Source organism: Hoplias malabaricus, chromosome Y (assembly GCF_029633855.1).
Source record: "Hoplias malabaricus isolate fHopMal1 chromosome Y, fHopMal1.hap1, whole genome shotgun sequence".
Lineage (NCBI taxonomy): Eukaryota > Metazoa > Chordata > Actinopteri > Characiformes > Erythrinidae > Hoplias > Hoplias malabaricus.
In genome coordinates this window covers 77,886,096-77,912,145 of record NC_089820.1, presented here as the reverse complement: position 1 = coordinate 77,912,145, position 26,050 = coordinate 77,886,096, and the positions used below count along the sequence as shown (strand labels likewise).

General features: G+C 43.1%; 1 long non-coding RNA gene across 2 annotated transcripts in view; it reads left to right on the top strand.

Annotated features, from left to right (window-relative positions):
* The window catches only part of LOC136679705 (uncharacterized), a 35,735-nt gene extending 10,302 nt beyond the window's left edge, over window positions 1-25,433 (top strand). For both annotated transcript variants that reach the window (XR_010796571.1, XR_010796572.1), the window contains exons 3-4: window positions 10,864-12,090; window positions 24,727-25,433. This is a non-coding gene — a long non-coding RNA (uncharacterized lncRNA). The remainder of the gene's footprint in view (window positions 1-10,863; window positions 12,091-24,726) is intronic.
* The last annotated feature ends 617 nt before the right edge of the window (window positions 25,434-26,050 follow it).

Sequence of the window (26,050 nt, the reverse complement as noted above, 5' to 3'; positions counted from 1 at the left end):
ATGTATTGTTGTGAGACACTGAGGTCACAGGGTTATATTTATTAGATGTATTCTATAAAGACGTTGTAGTAGAGTTAATCATGGTGCTGGAGGTCTCTGTCCATTGTGGACATGCTTGATTTTCTCTTTGTTTGGAGTGATTTCTGTATTCAAAGCTAAGTGTTAAACACTGGCACCATATCCTTTCGAATCAAGGAGCCAGACCCAGGATATCTGTGATGAGCTGAAGTGTCATTTATCAAGCGCTAAACATACAACACCTGTACCTGCCCTCGCTGGAGATCATGTGTCTGTTTACAGAAATGAAACTGTACAGGAATCGTAAGGAGCTCCAATAGATAGTTCTCTGAGGAGACTGCACATAATGTAATGGCACTAAACCTATAAAATACTATTATTTATTTAGTATACTGTTTAAACCAATGATTTTGGAGCCTTTATTGTACCAAAGAATATGCATTTACCCTCTAGATTACATTCAGATGATGTCAGTGCAGCTTGTAGAAATGCAGATGGTGTAAATTCATATTGTGGAAACAGACAGACAGTGAAATATCGTATTACATTTTAACCGTAGTAAATTCAGACAGTGTGTATTCAGATGTAATTACGGATGGTAGAAATTCAGACTGAAGGTATTTGGGTTGTCTAAACTCAGAGGGTGTAAACTCAGACTAAACAAAGGTGGTATAAATTCAGACGGTAAGTGCTCAGTAAATCTCAGATTGGAGGGATTCACAGGATATAAATTCAAGTGTAAATGCTGTTTCACATAAAGTGGTCTGGTAGCAGGTGAACCTCTATAAATGAATGTGGAGAATGAGGAGATGGCTGGGGGGGGGCACAATAATAAACACAAACAGCTGATTTCAGCTTAGATTCATAGTCATCTGAGACCTCACAATAATAAACTAATTTGTGCTTAGCTTGTAGTTTATTTAAAGTCTGTTCCAAATACAAACAGATGTTTTTACCTTTGTTTGAGGAACAGATGACACATTATTTAAAAATAAATACGACAAGTAATAAATAAATGTCAATATTAAAAAAACGTTTCTAATGTGTCACTGAGGAAACACTGAGACCCAGTCTTACCCCCACCCTGCTCCAGATTCTCTCTTACAGCTGAGTTACTATTAACTACAAGTCAGTCATTTATTAAAAAGATAAAAAAGATATAAAAGATCAAAATATTCAGTTAGATTTTTAAGTGTAGTATTTATAAACAGACACTGACAGATAAACAGATCACATTTGCTTCTCCTTTGAAGTTATCTGGGTTTTTGAAGCGTTTACTAAAATGCAAATAAATAACGTGTAAATAGTGAGAGTCTCAAACATTAATAAATATGGAAAGTTATGTACTTTTTCTGTTAATTCTTTCCAAAACACACATTTCATAATTGAGTTAAACCTAACTTTCCAAAACATGATTATTTTGTCATCACAGAAATGAACAAGCGTTACACATGACTGTAAACAACAGGTGTGTTTGGAATGCAGTTTTACACCAATACACTGTGTTTACCGTATATTTATCATACACACACACACACATCTCCAGCTGAGATGGTGTAGAATATCTAGAGTAACCCACACTAGTGTAAATGCGTGTGTTTGGTCTGTTGGGGGAAAGAGAAACACTGAGGCTGGGCCTCTTTAACATTTCTATGCAAACTAGAGCTTGAATAATGAGATGTATTTATGAAGGGCGATGAGGAAGGAGGTGGGGGGGGGGGGGGGGTTTGAAAGGGAGCAGACTGGAGACTGAATGGAGGAGGGGGGGGGGGTGAAGGATGAGGAGCGTGGTAGTGGAGGGTGGGGGTCCAGGGGTCTGAGGAGGGGGCTCTTTTTTGGTGGGCCTCCTCTGGTGGGGTGCAGAGCGAGAGGCAGCTGTGAAAAGAGGGGAGCCCTTTTTCCCACGCCCGGCCAGACACCAAACAGTCGCTCCGTCTGTAAGGGTCACGTCACACAGCTAATATATACATAGAGCACAGAAAATATCCACCGCGTGCAAATTAACGAGCTGTCTGAGAGAGAGACAGAGCTAGACACACACACACAGAATGTCTAGAACGTACACTGACGGACACCTGCCCCTTTCTTAGACAACTAGGCCACATTACGCCATAATTACGCTGATTATTTTAAAGGGTTCCAAATGCTTCTCGAAAAATCTATACATTTAGTTTGAAGCATTTATATTATATTGAGGTTCTTTGTACCTTCTGAGATCTTCTCAAACTCATGTCTCATTTCCTTTTACTGAAAGGTCCTTCGGTAACCAGAGGATCCCAAAAGTGGGTCAGAGGAGTGTGGGATTTTGAAGAGAGGGCTGCCACGATTTCTCATTTTAAAAAATCAGTTTAAATGTACGCTCACTCTTAGCTTATTATGATTAAACGCTTTTTCCGTATCTACTCTGTCTGGATCTTTAGTGGTGGTACGACGGTAGACGATCTAAAACCACACACCTATAACACAAACACTTGTAACAAATTTACATACAGAAAAAAATGAATAACACACTCATTAAAAACACAAAATCAATGATAAATTCACTATTAACACATCCACTGCAATAAAAAATAAATTGAAAATACATTGAAATGTAATGTTAAAGTAATAATAATAATAATAATAAAATGTAGACATTAACAAACACATTAGTAATAAATTCACTAAAGACACAAACACGTAATAAAAATGTTATTAACAATCAATAAATCATTAGTAATTTCACTAAAATCACAGTATAAGTAATGGTGGAGCTGATGTGATGGTGTCTACGTTGTTAGCTCATTCTAAGTGTTTCAGATGTCATCGTTGTGTAATTTGAAAAATTAAAAATAAAGGTACAATTCACCTTCTCAATAAATATAATGATATTAATGAGATTTCTTTCTGGTCTCTGACAATGGGAAACAGACCCTCAGATCAATTGTTACTTGTTTTGCTTGTGATCATTCAATTAATCTGAAAAGTACCGGACTACAGAACACTTAATAATTCATATTATTGATATTGATACAAACTAGTCCCTGAAAACAAAGAGACAGTGAGTGACATTAACATCCACTAGCCTGGCTACACTTGGCCTTGCACATGGACTGTCTCAGAGTCAAGAACAAGTCTGTGTGTGTGTGTGTGTGTGTGTGTGTGTGTGTGTGTGTAGGGGTGTTGTTAATGGAACACATAGCAACTTAGCTGGAATGTCTTTCTGCTGAACATTCAATAAGATCTCTGATCTATGTCCATAATGGGGGGCCAACTGATGGTATGAGTGTGTGTTTGTGTGTGTGCGAGGGACACAAGGAATGGGGGTGGGGGTTGGTGTTGGAGTATTCCCACTTCTTTGAACATGGAAGAAATATTCAGAAATCCAGAAAAACTGTCAGATGATTATTAGTTATTAGCTGTTATTCATTATATTACTTTGAGAAGTTATTTGCGATTAATTACATTAATCTGATTAACCTCAATTTGACCCTATATCATTATTTTTCATTAAAAATATGTTTTGTTATCACTGTGAGAAGCCTAAACAGAATGCATTTATTATCTTCAGTTTATTTATTTATAAACTCAAGTTTAGAAGAACATACAATCGAGGACGCGCAAATATGGATTCCCTCTTTAATCACTGGCATTTAACGTATTCCACTTTTGCTTTTGTCAGTTTGCTGCTTATGTATCCACAGTTGTCCCATCCATCATTGAACTGGAGGGTTACACTCGTGGATTTAGCCACAGCACCAAGCAGTCTGTTGGAAAAATAGCGTGCTGTCTGTATTGTTATTAGTGATTGCATATTATCTGGCACTATGCCCAGCATCCTAATGAACACTAATGAATTCTAAGCCGGTGATACTAGCTCTCTCCCATACAGTCCACAGGGGAAGCATCAGCAGCTGTAACTTATGAAACAACAGCTTCCTCTCGCTCTTTATCTGCCAGGTTTATAGCTTTGTTCTGTCAGGGTGGTGAGTTACGAGAGCGCGATATCAAAGGTGCCTCGCAAACATGCTCGTGAAAGTAAAAGGAGCTTTTCCGTCCCTCTCGGATCCGCCGCTTCTTCCACATTAGCATTATTAGCATAACGCAGCGGTCATTAGCGCCAAAGCAGGGCCTTGGGCAGCGCTAGCGTCCGCTAGCCCTCTTTTCACCAGGGTGCCCCCACTAGCTGCGTCACGCTCAATTAGCTCCCCCATGCCTTGTTTACCCTTCTTTATGTTCCTGGAAAACTCAAAGACACAAGACCCCGTCCTTTGAGCAAATACAAATCAGCGTGTTGCCCCCCTTTCCCTCCCTCTTTCTTCCCTTTTTCTCCCTCGGATTCAAATGGAAATGAAGAATAGCAGAGGACTCCCTCTAATTAGTTCAATGCGAGGATGCTTAGTGCCAATCAGTGCCTGCTTTGTGCGGGAATGTATAGACCGTTCAGGCGTCCAGAGAATTGCCGTATGGCTTCAATGGCCTTCTCTCGCTCTCTGTTTCTTTCTCTCTCTCTCTCTCTCTCTCTCTCTCTCTCTCTCTCTCTCTCTCTGTGTCTTTTGAAGGAGAAAAGAAGCACGAGATGAGATGCTAGTAACTTTTTTTAACTGGCGCAGGTGATTCCCACTCTCCACCAGCTTTCGTTCTTGTGGCAATGGTCAAACAAAGGGGCATTGTAAAAAAAATGTTTATTCTGCAAGGAACATGTGGAATATCTCACTTGTGAACCTTGCAGTATATCCTCACTGTCCAAAGAACAAGAGCGACCATATAAAAATAAATATATATTGAATTCAGGTTCCAATCGCTTCCATGACGACAGGTGTAAAAGACCAAGCACCAAGGCATGCAGACTCCTTCTACAAACATTTGTGAATAAATGGGTCGGTCGCAGGGAATTCCAGCCTGGTACCAGTTGTGAAATTTTCTTGCTACTAAATATTTCACAGTCAACTATCAGTGATATTATAACAATGTGGAAGCATGTGGGAACAACAGTAACTCAGCTACAAAGTGGTAGGCCACATATAATGACAGAGTGGGGCCAGCAGATGCTGAGGCACATAGTGCGCAGAAGTTGCCTTGAGTCTATCTCTACAGACCTCCAAACTTCGCGTGGCCTTCGACTAGCTCAAGCACTGTTCGTAGAGAGCTACATGGCATGTGTTTCCATGGCCCAGCAGCTGCATCCAAGCCACCAAGCGCAATGTAAAATGTCGGATGCAGTGGTGTAAAACACGCCGCCACTGGACTCTAGAGCATTGGAGACATGTTCTCTGGTTTGACGGATCATGATTCTCCGTCTGCCATTTCAATGGATGAGTCTGGGTTTGGCTGTTACCCGGAGAACAGCATTTGTCTGACGGGATTTTGCCGAGTGTAAATTTTGTTGGAGGGGGGATTATGGTGTTGGAGTTTGGCTCAGCCTTAGTTCCAGTGAAAGGAACTCTTAATGCTTCAGCATACCAAGAGATTTTGGATAATTTCATGCTCCCAATTTTGTGGGAACAGTTTGAGGATGAACCCTTTCTAAGCCAACATGACTGTGCACCAGTGCACAAAGCAAGGTCAATGAAGACAAAGATGAGGAAGTTTGGTGTGGGAGAACTTGACTGGCCTACAGAGTCCTGACAGAGTGTATAGTAACTGGACGTGACCAACCTCCACACCGGCCATGGTCTCAGATGAGGCCTGAACCCAGGCCAGAACACTGCTGCTGCTGTACTGTTGGGGTTATGAAATGTTTAGGTGGTGGTGATGGTGTAGGGAACATAGTGTTAAAGTAGAGAACAGTGGCTCTAAGCTCTTTTCTGTTTGCAGCTCCTCGATCAATAGCCTCTCTCTCTCACTCTCTCTCTTTGTCTGTCTGTGTGTGTGTGTGTGTGTGTGTGTGTGTGTGTGTGTGTGTGTGTGTGTGTGTGTGTGTGAAGCTTGGCACTATCATGCCAGTGAGGTTATAGAATCAGGAAAGAGAGAGTGAGAGAGAGCGATAACATAAAACACTACCACTGTGAATTCTACCACAGTAACTTAGTGCTTTACATACAGTGAGTTTGGGCCTTCAAAAACAGGGAGTGTTGTTGCTGTTACACAGCTCCAGGGTCCTGGGAGTTTGGAGTGTTTTCCCCATGTCCGTGTGGGTTTCCTCCTACAGTCCAAAAGCACACATTGGTAGATGGATTGGCTACTCAACACTATCCGCCTACGTGTGTATGAGTGAATGTGTGAGTGTGTGTCGCCCTGCGAAGGACTGACACACTCCTCCAGGGTGTGTTCCTGCCTTGTGCCGGGTAAACTCCAGACCCACTGCGACCCTCAACTGGATAAAATCTCAGGCATTCAGTGAATGATTTTAGGCCTCTTTAACTTTCACAGCCCTCTTTAAGATAATTAAGGAGCCTATAATTTAATTGGTACAACCAGTCTCCAGTCTTCCTATTGGGGATTTCTTACTGTAGTATTAGTTACATCTTTTATTTGCTTTAACCTACTTAACCGCCTGCTTTTCACCTACCAAAAAAACTTTAAACTTTAAAGAGATCACTGCGTTCATTATGCTCTAAAAATAGCTCACAGGCTGGACTCAGAAATTCTGAAACTCTGATACGTCTTGGGTTTTGACCACCTGCTTTAAGTGTATATCTCAGTGTATACTTACATCAGCAAATATCAGTACCTCAAAATACTTTCTCTCTCTCTCTCTCTCTCTCTCTCTCTCTCTCACACACACACACACACACACACACATTTGTTTTGATCATTTGTTCCTGTTTCTCTCTCTCTCCCTCTCCCTGAGGTTGGCCCGGTGTGAGGGATGCAGAGGAGAGGAGGGGAGGTTGCTATGGTGACAAATTGTTGGAGTTAACCAGAGGGGAAACAAATAAAGAGCAGTTAGGGTAGAGAGTAGTGTGTGTGTGTGAGAGAGAGAGAGAGGGAGAGAGAGAGAGAGAGAGAGAGAGAGAGAGAGAGAGAGAGAGAGAGAGAGAGTGCACTGGGAGTGAGTTGGCCACCTGCAAGGTTGCCATGTTCTGTTTAAAGTGAAGAGATGCTGAAATGTTAATGCAGTTGTCCACAGAAGGATTACAAAGCTTTATCTAAAAAAAAAACAGTTTCACAGTTTCAGCTTCTTCCCATAGGCTTCTGCTACAAGTTTGGACGCCTTAGACATATGAGGTTTTGAATGCTGTATTTAAAATGTGTGTGTGTGTGTGTGTGTGTGTGTGTGGAGCATGATAATACACAAAAGGAAAAGTGAGAAAAAATTGGCTCCTTTCATTTATTGCAAATACATGAAAGTCAGAAAAAAACCTGTACGTTCAGATCCTCAGAGAATTGCTGCATATGAGTTTGTTCTCTGTAGAGTAGGTCTTAACCTATTTACACTGAAATCAACAAAACATGCCATGAGCAGGGGCCTTTAAACATTTGCATTTTGATGTGTAATATCTGCATGACATTTTGCAGACGCTAATATTGACCGTTATTTACAGTTTCAGTAAGACTCGTTCTCAAAGTGTCCTGGGTTTTCCTGCCCGAGCTGGGAATTGAACCCTGTGTGTAAAATGAAGGGCAGCGGTGTTAACAACCATGCTACACCTACCAACCTATAGCAAGGTCTCCTTCCTGTGCCTCCACAAAGCACAGGGAAACACATTGAACTTATTACCTGTGGTAACTGACTGTATGATACAGATCTGGGAGATATGCCAGAGTACATCTTTAAAAGCTAGAACCTGTGGGTTACTTCCTTATCATGTATACCTTGATCTCCCACTACTATTCTCTCTCTCTCTCTCTCTCTCTCTCTCTCTCTCAGAATTCTTTCCTGTCCTCTCTCGCTCTCTGGCGTTATCAGGCCTGTATCCTCTAGATGCTATCAGAGATAGATGTCTCGCACTCCTCACTCATTTTACTTCAGCTCCAGCATGAAACAGAGAGCCAGAGGCCCTGCAGGACTCTTGCTTCACACCTACTTCATCTCACACACCTGAAAACTCCAACCCCCACCCCACCCCTCTCTCTCTCTGTCTCTCATTTCTTCTATCACTCCCTCATTCCCCACCCTGTTTTCCCCTTGTCAAGTGCTCTACCAGGCTTACTGCGCATTCTGATAACACACAAGTCTTCAGAATTCATACCAAGATCAAAGACTTCACTATCATGGCCAAAAAATGTTCATTTAAAGGCAATAAAACCCAAATAACACCTGATATTGCGGCCAATGAAATTAGGTTTGTATTTTAATGAGCGCTGTGAAAGTTAAGAATGTAACCTATAAGAAGTAGTTTGTTTTTTTTGACCCTTTACACCATCCGTATTGATGCAGCCTGGGGCCCAGATGCTCGTGTGCTGTATGCTGCTCTTGTAGAAATCTTGCTCTTGCAGATGTTTGGAAAGTTTTTGGACAGTTCTTGTGAAGACCTATAAAAATTAATGAGCAGCAAAGTAACAAAAGCAACAGCAAAGTGGAAAGCTTCAGCGCCCCTCAAGCCCTTTTCTATCAAAAAAATTTAACTTGGAATCTTCAAACAGTTCAAGATTATTGGATTCTTGGTGCTTCCTGATACATGTTTATGCTCATATTATTACAGAACTGCATTTAACTAAGATCAATGTAATTGAAAACTTTTTATAACAGCCTAAAAACCTAGTTTCTAACAGTGATGTTCATAGCACTCCACTCTCTCCTCTTACGATCCTGACTCATAATATTTACAACTTTCTCTCCTCCCCTTGTCCTTCCAAGGCAAGTCCAAAGCCATGGGCCAAAAACTAGCCCCCTTTTCACTGGCAGACAGACCAACACCACCCCCCCCCCCAACCCTGCTTTTCACCCCACTCTTCCATTCACCTCCAGGGCTTCCCTCCCACCCTTCATCCGTCCCTCCATCCCAGCCATCCATCCACACTTAGTACAATAGAGCTGCTTTCCTCAAGGCTGGACAGGCGCTAGGCCTAAGCTAACAGTGGGGTGAGGGAAGTGTGAATGTTAGCGAGCTCCATTGTCCCACATGGACAGAGAGTTAACACCCATGTCTGAACCCCGTGAATGGAGTTATTGTGTCTGAAACACCCAGCTCGCACCAAACCCCCCTTCAGCCACATGCTCCCACATAACACAGTGTGCATGAAAGTGCTTAGCATAAAATACTCAACACTACCTATGGCTTGGTATGTAGTTTGGGGAATTACATAATTTCCCCATAAGTGTAGGTACTAAGCCAAGTGAGTTGTGCAGCTTTAGTTTATGACTGAGCTACAAGTAATGGAAAGCTAATATTAATTAGCATTGTTCTGCATTCCAAAAAAGACTTTCACTAAATTGTGTCAAGTTGTTAAATAAGCTCTGATAGACTTTCTGGTGTGGTTTCTGGCATTATTTTTATATTTCTACTCAAACATATCCAGGATACATACCCTGTATAATTAAAAACAGTGGCAGCCATTTTAAACGTCTGTATTTACATCCCTGTGGACTCTACTGGGCCCAGTATATGGTCAATAAACCAATGTATGTTGGGCATTCTAAGTTTGCATTATATAATGAATGATACCCTACCAATCAAGTACAGTGGAACCTCTACTAACGAACACCTCTACTAATGAACTTTCCAAGATACGAACCGGGCATTTGAATTTTTTTGCCTCCACCAACGAACCATGACTCTAGAAACGAACCCGGGCCTCCACCGAGCCGACGGCGGGAAATGGCCACTGACCCCAATAGGCGAGTCTCCCAGCGCCCAGACTTGAGTGAGCTTTTAAGATTAGCAAATTGTAGCTTTAGCAATTTAGCATTAGCGTAAATAGCAGACATCGAAATTCGTGCTAGGTTAAGCCGTATCTACGCTTCGTCTCCCCACATTCACCCGCCTACTCTCCGTTATTCCACCCCCCCCCTCCCGTCATACAGCCAGTGCCCGTGTTACTCCTCCAGCCAGTCGTCACGTCTTCAAGGTAGCGATGTGTAACCACTTATAACTTTTTTATTTCTTTTTTATTACAGTTACCACTGTATTTCTCTTTTATTTTTAGTAACGCTACATGCTACATTTTTACTAATTTGAGAGTGTTGTAAACATATATCAGTGCAAAAAGGGTGACTTTCGGGGTGGGGGCTGGAACACATTAATTGCTTTTCCATTATTTTAAATGGGGAAAATTGACTCGAGAAACTAACTTTTCCACTTACGAACCACGTCACGGAATGGATCAAGTTCGTAGGTAGAGATTCAACTGTACTTTAAACTTATGCTGATTAGCAACCATTTAAATTCTATTCATTGTCATACTGACCTCAACTGGTGCCCAGTTATTAAGTAATTTCAAAAAGACTCATTTACGTGGTTTCCATCACTGTGCAGAAGTAGAGAAATGTAAACTACATAACTAAAACCTGTAGCAACCATCCTGAATGATTCCCTATTGTACCAATTTGGGGGAAAACAAAAAATAAAAAGACTACCTTGAAACTAAATGTAGTCCATCAGCCAGGACATGTTTAGTGTCCTTCTTGTGTCTCTTGATTTTGCTACAAGACTAATGTAGCTAATAATAACTGTAAGCTTAGGCTAATTGGCATTATGAAAACTGTAAACTTAAATTATAACACTGTTCAAACAGTGTTAAGTTTTATAAGGTTGTAGCCATTGTTTGAATAATGCTTTCATAGACATTAATAAAGACAGTAGCAGCCATTTTGAATTTAATTAGGTAAATGCTTATAAATAGAATTGCACATGATTTTTATTGTATTTCAGCTAAATTATAGCTAATCTTTAAGTATGATCCTGTACATGAAGCTATACATTGTTGAACATATCTCTAAATCCTTCTCTCTTTTTCTTTGTTTTCCTTTTTGTTCTGCAGAGCAAAAAGAGAGGAGCGAGGGAGTGGGAGGTGTGAGATGAAGGATGGATAGCGATAGATGGATGAACTCGGAGTTGTCCGACTCAGATTGTGATCGCCGGGGGGCTCTCCTGCTATCTTCCTCCTCTTTCCAGCCTGGGGAGTGAGCTAGCGCACTAAGGCCAGCCAGGGTGAGCCGTCATGGGCCTGAGAGGTAGCCTGAACCCCCCCTCGGTCAGCAGCAACTCTGGAGCCCAGAGAGAAATCAATATGAGGAAAGAGAGACTGATGCAGGATCACCCAAGCTAGCCCCCCAGCCGCGAGCCAAATGACCTCACGCAAACACACACAAGCACACACAAACAAGCGGTCTCACAAGTTAACGTGCTAATATACATTTCAGCTCTCTTTCTCTCTCTCTCTCTCTCTCTCTCTCACACACACACACACACACAGCCATACATGCTAACAAGCTAACATCTATACACATTTGCTTTTTTCTGTCTCCATAAGCTAATCGTACATGCAGTTTTGCACTCTCTCATACATGCTACCATGCTAATACACATTTATGTTTTCTCTCTCTCTCTCTCTCTCTCTCTCTCTCTCTCTCTCTCTCTCTCTCTCTCTTTCTCTCTCTCAAACACACACACATGCACTAGCAAAGCATGTTAGCAAAGATCTCTCCCAACTCCTACACACTTAACAATGTGTATGTGTGAGGTTTACCTTGAGGGCATGTTATTTTGGAGCAGCTCTCTACCACCCAAAAAGGCCTCAATTATTTCTCCTGAAGATGCCAAAAGGTCTTTGCTAGTTTCTCTCTCTCTCTCTCTCTCTCTCTCTCTCTCTCTCTCTCTCTCTCTCTCTCTCTCTCTCTACCTTCAGCTCTGCCTCCTCCCACTCTCATAGCACAAGAGAGAAATTATTCAAATATGTTTGTACAACGATGAACTTCCTCCCCCGAGTGTCTCATTGTCCATTCAGTGGCAAAGACTTGAAAGAAGAAAGCACTTTCCTGTGCTAACACTCCTCCGCAGCAGAAAGGCTAACACACTGCCATCCTTCAGCCACAATGACCACCTCGCTCTCATCGGTATCACCCAATTTTCACACAAGAACAACAGCCACAGCCAGTCCAGCAATGGGACAGTGTGGACATAGCTGTGTCCATCAGAGAAGTGCGGCCGGCAGAAGTGGTGTGAAATCAGCGAACTCAAATAAAGGCCACTACATATTTTCAGCAAGGTGAGTCTATACAGTTTGCGTGACACTACATTTGAGTTAGTTCTTTGTTTAAACCCTTTATATGTGAATTCTGAGCAATTGAATCATTCACATGTACCAGCTTAACAATCGCGAGTGTGTAAAATGGGATGCTCTGTTTGACCATTCACAATAGCAGATGTGGACTATAGTGGTATAAAGCAGAGGGCTGTGGAGCAGTGGAAATGTGTTCTGTGCAGTGATGTGCTCCAACCATTACTGTTGGAATGAGCTGTTCCTCTGTGACCTGGAACAAATTATACACATTATCAGCACTAACAAACTGTGTATATATATATATATATATATATGTGTGTGTGTGTGTGTGTGTGTACATTAAATATACATTTTGCAAATGAACAAAGAGTGACTTGCTAAATCTGATAAAGGAATGCAGTCGTACCCAACGTCACTCCTGCAGATTTGTTCTCTTACAGCAACCTACAACGGTCCTTGGCTCTTTGTTGTATTGTAATAGAGCTTGTGTTAAATTAAGAGTGTTATTGGGTGTCTGGCAATGCCAGTCTGGCCAGCGTTGTCCTGCTGGCGCGGGACAAGCATCTGGCTGGCACAGCCACAGACAAAATGGCCGACGCAACTGCTGACTGGCCCTTCCCCTCCCAAAGATGGCGGTACCTTTTTTTTAACCGCTTGCCATCTGTGCGACCGTTAGCCATATGCAAATGTGGTCTAATTGCATTTGCATATCCTTGATTTACTTAGCAGGGTCTGGGAACACAGCTAATCACTTGTGAACACTGAGTCGAAGCATGCACATCGCTCGACGGGGGCATGTGGAGAAAAGAACGCCGCCTTGGCGCCTCCCCCCCTTCCTTCTAACCCTCCTCTCTTTCCCTTTCTCTCGGTACATTTCTACTCTCTTTCTCTCTCTCTTGCCTCTAATCTTTTATGCCCCGCATTAGCCATGTTTTAAAGCTGTCAGCAGTGCTAGGACGACGCTATGCTAGCACTGCCATATGGGACGTAGGCTGCGAGTTAGCGAGACAGCTTCGGCGACGACTGGCCCCCTGTATGCAAATCTCTCACTGTAAAGACAAGGAGGGAGGTCTGGGGGGGCAACCCATGACTGTCTCCCAGGCAGACAGACCATAATTACTTCATCACAATGCACACGGCTTGCTAGATTTGCTCAGCGAGTGTGTCGTCGGACACATCTGTGTATGTGTGTGTGTGGCATGCCCGTTGTGGGGGACATGTGCCATGCGGTAGAGGGTTTAGTTGGTTTCAGATCTCCTATTGTGAGGACAGATCAGTGCCATGGTGTAGGCTTTATACATTATTTATGATTCCATTGATGCTAACTTTGGCATGTGCTATAATTGATGTGAGGCTTTGGTACAGTAAGTGATCAGCTGGCTATCAGAGAGAGAGAGAGAGAGAGAGAGCTCAGATTCAGATTTGTTAACAATACCTCTGGTGTGTTCACACTGCAGCAGATTTTAGAATCTAATTACAACAGACTGTGTTCAGCTTTGAGGAGAATGCACTACCTGACTAGTGCTAGTGTGCTGGTTGACACTGTGTGTCTGTGTGTGTGTGTGTGTGTAGGTGGGTGTGAATATGACTGGCAGCGACAAAGCACAACCCGCATTGCCTTTTGTGTCGCGATAGGGATGTAAATATATTCCCTGTCAAAGAACACCCAGAGCTCCTTTAGCAACATTTTTACCCAATTTTCCAACGGCAGGTGGCAAACATTTCATTTCCTGTGCTTTTGGAAACGCAGCGTCTAAATCTGACACAAAGGTCCTATTTTTAGATCTGTAGATGTCAAAAATCTAGGACATCATCTTCATTTCTCAGCCCTCACTAAAATAACGGATTAGCTGTGCATTCGTTGTTTGACGAGCTCTCTGGACATCAAGCGCTAGCTGAGACTAAAGCAAACTCTTAAACTGCTCGTTGTGTGCTGTCAGATCGTTTGCTTACAGCACAAATCATCGCCTGTTTCAGACGTCTTGGGCTTGAGACGCTGGCTATAGCTCCGTTTAGCGTCTCGTATTTAAATGAGCACCGTCATTAGGTGGTGCTTTTATTTGAATGGCCCCACCTTTGTTATCCACTGGCGTTATGGCAGCTAAGCATAAAGCAGACGGTGGAGCTGGAGGGGCACAGTACAGACACAACAGCGGCGAAATGGCGCTTGCATGTTGCTTGTCTGGTCTTGGCTGTGTATGTGTTGCCATTGAGGGGGGGGGGGGGTTGAAGGGTCTGGGGGAGCAATGGGTGGGTTTGCACTTGAACATGAGGATTTCTTGGGGTTCGTCTATGAGGGATGGGGGTGCTGGGGGAGGTCTGTCTGTCTGGGACAGAATGGAACCCATTAAAATGTGTGTGTGTGTGTGTTTTGGAAGGGGGGGGGGGTAAACTGGGAAAGAATAGTGTCTGGCTCCGCGTATGTGTCTACGTGAGAGGCTGATTTGCATATGCAGCCTACCCTGACTGCACATATGTCATTCAGCCTAAACAGATGCGATGACACGTCGACGGTTCCCCCACTTCAACCAACACAGACACACACACACACACACATACACAACCCCACCCCAAATAATAACGCTGCTGAATAAACGCATGACGCCACAACCAACGGCCACTTTAGCATTCTGAGGCTTCGCTGGCAGAAAACCCTGCAGCACCTCGGGCAGCTTGGACATGGTTCCTCAGTTGCTTGCTGGTACAATAAGGTGATACCAATGGCACAAAGCCACTGTACCACCCCCACCCCCCACCGCACAAAGCAGAAAGCAAAAGAAAGCAAAAGGCCCTAGCCAATCATGTCCATGCTGGAACAGGAAGTCAGAGAGAGATGCAGAGTTGACCCTTTACGTGCCAGAAATGATTCATCTGCATTGTTCACATCTGTGTGTGTGTGTGTGTGTGTGTGTGTTCAGCTGAGCAAAATCTCGAGCCACACAGTGGCCATGAGTTCCAGCAAAGAGTTGCTTTTCAAATGCCTGCATCTGTGAGTAGCACAAGCAATTAGCAACCGGAGTAGACCAATGAGCTACTGTACATTGATTTTATTCCAGCTGTTGTAGCACAAAGGAACAACAGGCAGTGTTGTTTTTACTTTAAAATTATAGCTTCAAATTCATTGTGATTCTTCACAGACCTGTAATAAGGAGAATAAAGCATCTGTAACTTTTGGAGGAGGGTAGACAACCTATCCTTTAATTTCAGGACAGTGCTGTAAAGGGAATTATGCTCTGAAACAGGAGGTGGAGCCCAAGAGCAAAAATACCAAATGGTAACTGGTGTCCAATTCAACACCATTTGAAGCCTATTCCTCTACAGCAGAGCTGTATCCATAATCTAGCCTGGGATTTTAAAATGGCTGACCTCTATGACACTAAACCAGGCCATTGCGTTGTGTCATACCAGTCGGCCATTTTAAAACCCCGACCTGGAACCTGGATCCAAGAGCTGGATGTACAGGACAAGGCTAGTGTCAGGCCTATGACTCTCCTCTAGTAGACATAACCAAGTATAAGTGTCCCCTTCTGTCCGTGAGCCTGAAATAGCCTTTGAGCTCTGGTGCAGATGAATTGGGTACATTCTTAGCAAACCTGGACTGAACAAACAGAATGTTAACTGGTCTTTCTTTGTCCTCTGAAATGACGCCACCATCCTCCTCAGATCGCCGGTCACACCTAATTGCGGACATCCGTATTTCATGAAGCAGCCGTAGCAGGAGTTCATCCAGTTTGTCTAAGTCTAGAATATAAATCTTGTTGGGGGCTGCTGGACCTACCCTTCCAGACAATGCCAGTCTGGACGACTCGGAAAACATAAATATCAAGTCCTAGAACATTCTCCGTGAGTGATGCTGGAGGAGGAGGTGGCGGTTTCAGGCCGTGGGAACGCTAAGGAAGTCTATGGCCCGGGTACAGCACCCTGAATGCCTCTGCAGCAGGTGAAGTAGAACCCCAGAGGTCAAGGTCAAAGAGAGAGGGGGGGGGTCCTCGTCTGCATGGCTGGCCCAGGCCCTGCCTGTCTGGGCTGGAATGTAAATGAGCCCGGCCGTTTAATAATCACTCAGAGGACCATATTTGCCTAACTTCACGCTTCTTTTATGAAGGTCCTGCTGGAAGGCCATGGTACCACCGCACCTCCCCCTCTTCTCCAGTAATATCAAAGGGTCCAGACGTGTAGTCCATCCTCTGCTCACAGTGCAAACACTTCCCATGGTTACTGGCTGCCGTAATTCTTCGGCTTGTCCCCTTTTCTGTTTTCCACTTCCCACAACGGCTGCCTGATTGACACGCTCGAGCTCTTTTGTGTCTGGCGCAAAGTTCTACGGTTGTTTAGACCAAAGCGCCCGCCGATAGACGCTTTGTCTTACTGATTTGGTGCCTCAGGAAAGATGGGAGACGAAGACGTAGATCGCAGTGACAAACATTGTTCCCGATTGGTGCAGAAACGACGGTGGACAAAAACAATGGATGCTAAAAGGAAAAGATGTTGGTTATTTATTCAGAAACAATGGGACGCTCGCAGCGATTTTCTCGACAGCCTTCCTCAGGCTGCTGCGCTCCATGGCATCTCTTGTTGGGGGATATTTTTGGCAGCTTCGCTTCCTCCGTCCTTTTTATTCTCTTCCTCGCTCTTACACTGTCCCTCTCAGCAACTTTTTGACAGTCCACGTCCCTCTAGTCCCTTTGACTCAGAGATGAGAGTAACAGATCATTTTGATAAGCTGCTCCACAACAGCACGGGATTTTTTCACTCGCCCGTGAGATCCCCACGGTTCATCTTCATTCGGTGGATTCGGCGCCAGTCTTGATCTGGGCGAGGCTGTCCGCACGCCCCTCACAGGTAATGGTGGAAATGCTTGAAAAGATGTCACAGAAGAACCACTTAGAGTTCCCCCAAGAACCATTCCGGAAGGTTCCTTTTTAAGAGTGAAGGTACTAACGGAGTAATTGAGAAACTAGTGAATATTTATGGGCAGAGACGACCCGAACCAGGTCTCCGGGCTTGGTCACTCCACTCGCTGCGAAACAAACACACCCCTTGAGAGAGGTACCGAATTAATGGCCGTTGAAAGCGCTTTTGACCAATAATACACGCCGCTATTAAACATGAGTAGACCCTCCACTGTAAATGCACTTGATGTTAAACGGAGTGGCCGCCATTACCCCTTTAAGAGGGAAGGCCATTACCTCACCGGCGCTGGCGCAGGAAGGGTTAGCCTGAATAGGGGGGAAAGAGGTGCGCTTGAACTTGTTGGCTTAGATTCCTTTATACCCTTCACTTTAAGCTTCATTTACTCAGCAGAAAAAGAATCCCCTCCCTCCGTCTCCCCGCACACCCCCCTGCCAAAACAAGCTCAATAGACCTGTCCCTGCACCAAACCCCCTTTCTCTCCTTTTCTTCGACGCGCTCGCTGCCTCTGCTTCTCTCTCTGTAGGTTTTAATCGTCTCAGCGCTCAATGAAATCAAGCTTAGTAATGCCACTTTTATGCTCTCCCTCTCTCTCTCTCTCTCTCTTTCCTCAAACTTCTCCCCCTTCTTCTTCTTTTCTCCAGGCCGGTCCGGCCAGCCTCCCGCCCACTGCTTAAAACCTTATCGCCATGTCAACAAAATGTCCGCTCAGCTGGGGCACCACAATAGCCGGCAGGGTTTAACCTCCTACCTCCTGTCACTCACTCTGTCCATCTCTCTCTCTCCTTCGCTCTCTTTTTCTGACCCAGTCTTGATATTGTATGTTTTCCTACTACTCCTTACAAGCCATACTTCCCAAAAGCGTAATATGCCAAAGGATAGGCGCCGTTAAAGGGTGGAAATCACAGCACACATGCTTTAAACCCAGGAAATAAATCATTCTTGGTGGTCACTACAAAGTTCTTCATACGCTATTAAAAATAAGGGAGTTTTCCCAAAGACATCAGAGTGAGAACTCATGAAGGGTGTGGGTTCTAGTCCCGCTCCAGTTGACTGTTTGTGAGGACTGTGGTGTGTTCTCTCTGTGTCTGCGTGGGTTTCCTTCGGGTGACTGTCTGTGAGGAGTGTGGTGTGTTCTCCCTGTGTCTGTGTTGGTTTCCTCCGGGTGACTGTCTGTGAGGAGTGTGGTGTGTTCTCTCTGTGTCTGTGTGGGTTTCCTCCGGGTGACTCTCTGTGAGAAGTGTGGTGTGTTCTCTCTGTGTCTGCGTGGGTTTTCTTCCGGGTGACTGTCTGTGAGGAGTGTGGTGTGTTCTCCCTGTGTCTGCGTGGGTTTCCTCCGGGTGACTGTCTGTGAGGAGTGTGGTGTGTTCTCCCTGTGTCTGCATGGGTTTCCTCCCACAGTCCAAAAACACACGTTGGTAGCTGGATTGGTGACTTAAAAGTGTCCGTAGGTGTGAGTGAATGTTTGTGTGTGCGTGTTGCCCTGTGAAGGACTGGCGCCCCCTCCAGGGTGTATTCCCACCTTGCGCACAATGATTCCAGGTAGGCTCTGGACCCATCACAACCCTGAACTGAATAGGTGATGATATGAAACTTGAATTTTGAAAATCAATGGAGCACCGTTATCTTCAGCGTTACTTTCCAAAACTTCAGCCCCAGCTTCAGCCTCAGCAAACTCTCTGTACTCCATTTCACGTGTCTCAACTATTTTTTTCGACATGATGGGTGCCTCATGTGTGGTTTATTCTCCTTTCACTTTTGCAGGGTCCTTTTTTGTCAGTTTTACACAAAAACATAGACAGACATGACTCCAACCTTTACATTGTGATAAGATTTAACAGACAATAAAAGATTTTGTTTTTTTTTTTTTTGTTCCGTATCATCACAAAAATAAAAACATGACTTGGATTTGCGAATGCGTTTGTCGACTTTGGAGGGTTACTGAATGTATTTCAGGCCTTAGCTTAACATGTGACCTCTACAATTACAGGCAGAATTCATTCATTCACTCATTCACTCATCTTCTGTGATACTGTATCTTAATCAGTGTTGGAGAGTGGCCAGAACCTTCCTGAAGTCATCGGGCTCAAGGCAGGACTCTGACTCTGTATAACTTTGTGTTACTAACATTCGGGCTGACACTTTACTCTTTACTCTTTGCAGCTACGAAACACAGTTTTCTAAACTTTGGGAGAAGGAGAACGCACATCTGTTTTAAAGCTGAACTCTTCCTTTACGAGGCTCTGCTTTGGGTCATTTCTGCTTACTTCTGGTGAAGAATAGGGGCCAGGCTTGGCTTGCACATTGCAGGCTTATTTTGGGAAGCAGAGGGCATAAGGGTGAGGAACAGTGCATCTGTGCCACCTGCCTTTTCTGTTAGGCATGCAGACTAGACAGCTATGAACAGGGACCCTGGGGTCCTAATTTCAGGAGTGGGAGGAGACACCGGTGCTGGAGAATGAGAGCGGTTCTGTACTGATGCAGGTCCCTCTATTGCTGCTCTTGTATTTTATTGTTTCCTTTTGTGTTCCTCTTATGAACTTACGTGGGGGTGTGAAGAGTAAAATAAAAAAAAAAGTACGCAAAGTATTCATATTTACACAGCCATTCTAACCTTTTCCAATTTAATAGGTTGATTTTATTATTGTAGCTGCAACACTTTACTGAGACTACAACACAATAAATAAGTAAATAAATAAATAAATAAATAAATGAATAAATAGATCCCAGCTGCAGTTTACAGTCTGTTCAAATCTCATGATCAACATACCAAGAATTGCGTAGAATAAAAATATTTTACATTTATTTATACTCAAAATTATCAATGTTCCTTTGAAGGCACCATTTTGGAAGTGTTTTTACTGACAGCACAAAGATGGAAATGAGCTCTGTTCTAATTGGCTGGTTAAACAGTGCCATGCTCAAACACATTCAGTAGCTGAGGATGTGACACTCTGTATAACTTCAGTGTGAAGAGGTGTGGCTAAACTGCACACTGGATATTGTGACATCACAAAGAGCGCTAAAACTGGGGCGTCCACTGACAGAGCAGGGCGTATGAATCAATGCGCTGATGAGCAACCTGTTTACATGAAACAAAGGCTGTTTTATATGGGTAAAGCTATAAGAGAGGGTGCTCATATCTGTGTGTTCTAACCACCGTCTTTAGCCAGACACCCCCCCCACACACACACACACACACACACACGCTGTGCACTGGGTGCCATTGTAACATCTCTCATATTTGCCCTGTGGGTCTCATTTCATGCTTTAAGAAAAGATAATGAAAAGGCGTGTGAAAAGTGCTCTATTAAAACGGTGCTTCAGATCACAGAGAGCCCTCGTTATGTGGGTACAGAAGAGAGGATGGAGCGCCGTGTGCTCGCCCTCATTCTGCAGTCTCTGGGGCCTCCAGAGCTCTGCCCATGGTCCAGCCTGGGCCTGACCGCTCCCGCAGAAGGACCGCTGTCAGCACAATTCTCTCCACACAATGCACTGTACAGTAAGGGTTTAAATTCAGGACCCAGAGTCGCGCAGCATTAGAACAATATTCGAGTTTAACCTGTACAAGACGTCCTAAACGTTTTATAATATTTATACACACATAAGTGTTATTAGGCCACATTCACAAAAGACACCCCTGGTCTCTGACCTTGTTAGGCTTGCTGTAACTAGGGGTGGGTTCTGTTCCCAGCTTGAGGAGGCACCCCACAGTCTTACTGGTGCTCACCTGAGTGGGGAACTGAACCCTGCAGTGTGTTACTCACAAAGCTGTATTATTCATAGCATTTAACCAAGAAAAAAGACTTGTTTTCGGTGTCGCCCACTGCTCTACACAAACCAACAGTCTCCTCCGGCCAGGGTTTGTTTGCTCAAAAGTTTTGGCCAGAATGGATTTTTGGGCTCTAACAGACAGGCAGTGACCCCTAGCCCTGGGAGCTGGTTCCCATAGCCTGGGGGGCTGCACTCTATTGCCACGGCTGTCCTGGCCCACCCATTCACGGCTCAGTCACGGCCTCTTAAAGCTCGCCACAATCTCTTGATTCAGCCGAGGTGTGATCCAATGACATGTATTTTTAATGAGGGCCTACGTCTTTGTTGGAAAGACACAATATCCAGGCGAAGGAGGGGGTTTGGGAGAGGAATGAGAACACACACACACACACACACACATATTCACACACAGAACTCACTCACTTTGTCCTCCTTTTTTTAACCATTTTACTCTGCCCCTCTTTCTTTCCGTCTCTTGGCTTCATCAGTTTGCTGTGGAGAAGACGACGACAAAAAAAGCCCAGAATAGAAAAGGCTCACACTAAACTTCTCTTCACTTTCTGCACTTCTGCTTTACACAGTGCGCTCACTTAGCATGATAATATCATCAGGAAACCAGGCAGCAGATGCTAATGATGGCTTTGGCGGATGCGTTTTGTTGTGTGTTCACTTCTGTGTTAAAAAAAAAAGTGATTAAATTTACACAGTTTTCCCCTAAAAACACAAATCAGAAAAGACACACTCCGTTTACCCGGTGCTTTCTTTGAAACTGGACACAAACACAGACAAGCTACGCTCTTATTATTGTTCTGTTACTGTGTTTAGATCATATTCATAGACAATAGTACAGTCAGCGCTCCACAGATGATCATTTAATGCCAAATATAAACTGTGCAGAAGTCATAGGCTCCGAAGATAATTAAATATATTTAAACTAATGCCTTCTCAGTGAGTGTGGTGTTTGTATAAAGTTGTATATAATCACAGTAAATACAAGCAGTAGGTGAGAGTGAGTTTAAAGAACACCGTTTTGTTCAGATTCTCTTTGATTTGATGTGATTTGTAAATCCACAGCACACTTTATTTAAAATCATTATTTATTCACCGCTAAAACTAGGCACTGGATGAGCCTCAAATAATACAGACTCCACGAGGAGAGGCTTGAAGTTAAACCCACGCATTCACACACAGAGGATCACACACTGGTTTGGTTTTATTCTAATGTTGGGTGTTATTTGATGTTTGTTTGTTTGTTTTTGGCAAATAAACTCTTACTGTTCAGATAAATAGCTTTTTACATCCCATAATCTCTGGTGTCTAACACATTTGCACAGTACTGTAATTATACACACACATTATGGAACTAATATGTAAAACTCAGCCTCATTTGTGTTTTGTCTGATGTGTGTGTGTGTGTGTGTGTGTGTGTGTGTGTGTGTTTTCAAAGTGAGAGTTAATGTTTGGGGGCTTCCCTTTGTGAAGTTGTAAGGAGTGTTTCTGTTTGGGCTGCTTTTTGAAGGAGACACAATACAGGGCGGCCAATCAGATGAGAGATCATTTGCATATATATTTTTACACACTTTTGCAAGGAGATATACTGATGTAGGATAGAAATAATAATAATAATAGCTTCATAAACCCAAACAAATGTGAATAAGAAAACATTTCAGACCAGAATTTCAATTAAAAACTTCACCCTAAACTTACTCCCCCCAACGCATGTGCGCACACACACACACACACACACACAGTGTCCCTCACCTTCACACACACACACACACACACACACACAGTGTCCCTCACCTTCACACACACACACACACACACACACACACACACACACACACAGTGTCCCTCACCTTCACACACACGCACACAATTACACACTTAGACCCAGACCCTAGGCTCACTCTTACTGCACTGACCACATACCCCTTCAACCCCCAACACACACACACACACACACACATTAATGGAGCAGACACTACAGATGCCTTCTGTCTGGCTCAGTCTCTCTCTGATTACAGCACAAATCTCTCTTCTATGTAGATATTACAGATGTATTTTTTTAAACAAAAAAAAGCTGCATTCACTCTGTACCTCAGTAAAACACTGTCCAAAGAAACAACTCCCTCCACTGGTACCTTTTAAGAAGAAAGCACATAACTTCTATTTCCACTGTTAATGTGAATAAATCTAAAGAGAGAAGATTATTTTACAGCTCTTCTGTAGCGACCGCAGTGACACACACTTCTGTTTGTTTATGTACCGCTCTGATGCCGTATCGATTATTCATGTGTCAACTACACACACCTATAGGTTACAGTGGGGGAATTACACCGTGCTGATTTATCTGCAGCAAAATGGGCAATGGTTCTATGAGGAACAAACTTTCACTGTTTAGAATGGATAAGTGTGAAAGGAATTATTTTCACGAAGCATTTTTAAAATAAGCAAAAAATGTGACAAAATACGTTAAAAATCCGTTTTTCTGATTGAAGAATGATGCACTTGATTTCCCCTCGGATTTATGTCGGTCCTCTCGGTGAAACTGGAATAAGTATCAGCCGTGGTGTCAGTTCCTCCTCCGGCCACATGTGTGCAGTCCGTGTGGTTTTAATAATAATTCTCCGTGATTAATCAAACGCTGAGAAAAGCCAGGCTCCTGCAGTGATGGTGAGGTCTGTCTTCACTGAGGATTAAAACGCTGGGCCCATCAAAGAGAGAAGGCTCGCATGTATCTGGAGCTTATACAGCGCTGTAGTGGTGTCTTTACATCTTCTTTTCTCTTGAACTAAATCATGTTCATAAAAGACACACATCCAGGAGGAAGTGCTGTGTTTCCCCAGAAAAATACTAACACTTTTTTTTTTTTTATAATTTCAGAAACATATATCTGAGATGGCCCTGGATTATATTGTATTTCCATAACCACTCAAACTGTGATCTAAAATCACTCTAAATTAAATACTGCATTCAAAGATTCAACAGAGCAACACTTTTCTTTATTAAATTAACTTCTATTTTTCTATTTTTTGTAAAAGTCCACAGAGAAAGTGTCCAGGAACCTTTGCAGAAACAATGTGATTTGCGCAAAAGGTTCCCAAACTTTTGCATACAACTGTCCCAGTACCGTCTCGAGTTTGAGTGTGTGTGTGTGTGTGTGTCTGAGTGTCTAGTTTTGTTGTCCCATGGGCCATGTTACTTTACTCCCAGAGGAACAGCTAGACCCCCATACACCCGCCTGACACCCCCCAAACCAACAAGAGGTCACACAGAGGAGACAGACAGAGTTTGTGGTGGTCCAGACAGAGTGTGTGTGTGTGGTGACCTGTGCCTGTCCAGAGGCTCAGAGGTCACTCTGTGAGTATAGGACCGTAGATGTGAGTGGATATCCACTTTTTTGTACATTATCCGGTCATTAACTTCATCTGAATATTATGGGATGTTGCAGTGTTGAACACACACTGACCCAAAAAAAAATACATATATAAAAGAATAATTTAATAATGGGATGTGTTTGTTACTAAATTAAATGGCTTTATAATTTTAGCTCATCGCTGCGTTTGATAAAAACAAAGTAGAGGTGTAGCCTACGATACAGAAATATTATACGCTTCAGGTTCATGTTCAAAACACTTTTACATTTCTGCCGGCCATCACTGGATTTTAGGAGCACTTTTAAAGGACAGGCATCGGTCCATTAACAGTGTAATCCCCCCCAGTGTCATTGGTATAAATACATACACACACACACACACACACACACACACACACACATTTTATTAAACATTGTTCCACCACAACACAACAAAACTCAGATTTACTGCTGATAGTTTTCCGCAGATTTGCTGCCTGATGTTTCACCGTCCTGACGGGCACCTAACACAGGACGTAAAGTGTTAAACTCCAGTATTGTTCTTGTCTTTCCAACAGATCACTCCGTGTATGGACGAGTACAAAGAGGTTCGACGACTCAGATCCAACCCCGAGAGAGGAAAACAGCTTCAGAAAATCACCCCAGGACGTTGTGAAAAGTTCTTGTGAACAGTACATCGCCTCACAATGAATTCCTGGTGAACTGTGTGATTTCATTTGATTTAAACATCAAGCATTTGATCATGTGATCAGGTCAAACGTGTACTGGCGGCTAGAGGGTTAAAGCCTCTTTACTGTTTATAAAAGGTAAGTAAATAGAACAGGTAAGTAATATATATATATGATTATTATAGTTATTAGGGATGCAGTGATGTGAGAATCATATGCTCAGAGAGTCACTATTGATATTCAGTATTACACACTTGTTTATATATTTTTAAAATGCAATACAGAGTAATGTAATAATTATAATAAGAGACGATTATTATTGTTATAATAGGAGTAACATGAGGATATTTAATACAAATTTAAGTACTCACCTGTCCAATGCTGATACTGATATCATGCAACCCGTGTGTGTGTGTGTGTGTGTGTGTGTGTGTGTACACGTTCTATTTATTGCTTATTTTAACATATTTAAGAAATTAAAATGAATTAATTGTGACATAATATTTGTGGAGATTATATTCGATTTTTATGAAATTCAGTATATTTTCACAAATTTATAAATTCCGTAACTGAACAGTAGAGTGTGTGTGTGTCCGTGTGTGTGTGTGTATGACTATATATTTATATATATTGCTATTTTCTGTCCGGCATCATTGCCTTTAGCTACATTTTAGATGTTTGTCTTAAAGCAGATCTCAATAAAGTTTAAATAAAAACTCTACTGTGTGTGTTTCTCGTCACTTGAACTGGGGAAAAGGGTAAAAATCCAAGCCCATGAATAAGGGCCGCTGTGTGTCATGACTGTGATTATTCCAGTGTAATTGACAGTGTGAGCGAGAATCAAACTGGAATGGAAATACAGCATGTTGTATGTATTATGTAAATTAGTAGTTGTCCTGTAATCCTGTAATTCAGTGTGTGTGTGTGTTTGAGAGAGCGTGTGTAAAGCGAATGAGGAGATGAAAATGTGGTGAATAACACTTGTTCAGCCCCACTGATCTCCTCTTGGGTGGGCTCGCTAAATAGGCCCAAAGTGCACTGAACTGGTTGAGTGGGGTAAGCACTTGCATCTGGTTTTAGACACGCACGTAGCCTGCAAACACACACACACACACACACACACACACTCATATTAAAAGACAGAGCGTGAATCGCCACACTTGGTCTACTTGCTTAATCTTGTTAGGCCCTGAGTGTCAGTGTTCAGCCAAAT